This window comes from Ursus americanus, chromosome 20 (genome assembly GCF_024610735.1).
Source record: "Ursus americanus isolate L20-20 chromosome 20, mUrsAme1.1.p, whole genome shotgun sequence".
NCBI classification, from domain to species: domain Eukaryota; kingdom Metazoa; phylum Chordata; class Mammalia; order Carnivora; family Ursidae; genus Ursus; species Ursus americanus.
In genome coordinates this window covers 49217603-49219224 of record NC_142146.1, presented here as the reverse complement: position 1 = coordinate 49219224, position 1622 = coordinate 49217603, and positions in this window count along the sequence as shown.

Below are 1622 nucleotides of genomic sequence, written 5' to 3'. Positions count from 1 at the left end.
TTCTTTCTTTTTTTTTTTTAAATGATGATTTTTTTTTTTAAAGATTTTATTTATTTATTTCACAGAGATAGAGACAGTCAGCGAGAGAGGGAACACAAGCAGGGGGAGTGGGAGAGGAAGAAGCAGGCCTATGGTGGAAGAGCCTGATGTGGGGCTCGATCCCACAACGCTGGGATCACGCCCTGAGCCAAAGGCAGACTTAACCACTGTGCCACCCAGGCGCCCCTGTAGTTTCTTTTCTTATACTATCTTTGGTTTTGGTTTTTGAGGTAATACTGGCCTCATAGAATGAGTTGGGAAGTCTTCCCTCCTCTTCTCTATTTTTGGAAAGTGTTTTTGAAGTACTGGTGTTAACTCAAAATGTTTGGGAGAATTTACCAGTGAAGCTTCTTGTTGCAAAGCTTTCCTTTGTGAATCATTTTTTGATTATGACTTCAACTGTTTCACTTGTTATAAGTCTATTCACATTTTCTATTTCTTTTTGAGTCAGTTTGGGTAAGTTTATGTCTTAAGAGGAATTTGTCCATTTAATCTATCACGTACAGATTTATCTACTATAATTCCAGACAGTAACAATTAAAAAACATGAGAAAAATGAAGAATTCTGATTTATCTTGAATAAAGAGCAAAATATTTTTTAGCTTAAGTACCCTAGAAGAATCTAATGTCACTTTGATAATAAGGGATTTGAGAACTAACTCTTGATGAACGTATAAAATGTTCCTAAATGGTATGCCCTAGGAGAAAGATTGGAAAATGTTCAAATATAGGCCCCTGCATTTGTGAGTTCAAAGTGAATCCAGTCTATTAATGAATAAAACATTTTTCCTGAATAAATATTATAGTTGTTTTGTTTTGTTTTTCAATTTACTAAAGGGGTACCCAAGGAGATGAAATTTTAGATTGAACTGTTTTCTGAGATCTGGGCAATTCGTGTTCTTCACTTTTGGTAGAAAACAAAGAAAAATAAATTAGTTATAAAGCAATTCCTCCTCAAAATTCAAATTGGTAACCATAATGTTAATAATAGTCAATTTTCTAGCAAAAAAGAAAGCTTAAGATAATTGTAATGTAGAAACATTTTCATACATTCTATTTTCAGCCACTTTAGGCAAATTGTTTTATTTTACACTAATATAGATATATATTTGTTTGTTCTTTGGAGGTAACTCAGTGCTCCTTTTTAATATCTTTTGTGTGTGTATCTTAAGATAGAGTATTCATTTGAATCTATTTAGTTAAAAAATTCAGTATTTGAGATCAATTAATCACCATTTTTTCCCACTCTGTTTATCTTGTCCCAATTAAACTTTTTTAAATGTATAATTATTTAGTATTGAAAAAAATACTGGACTTTAGTAGGGATTTTGTTACATAGAACATAGTCTCTCTTCCTTATCTGGCATAGCCAGGCATTTGTAAAAAATATTAAATTGTATATAGAGAAAGAGAGAAAATGGCAACTTGGTTTAAATGACATAACAGGGGCACCTGGGTGGCTCAGTCAGTTAAGCATCTGCCTTTGGCTCAGGTCATGATCCCAGGGTCCTGGGATTGAGGCCCACGCCAGTCTCCCCGCTTGGTGGGAAGCCTGTTTCTCCCTCTCCCTCTGCCTGCTGCTC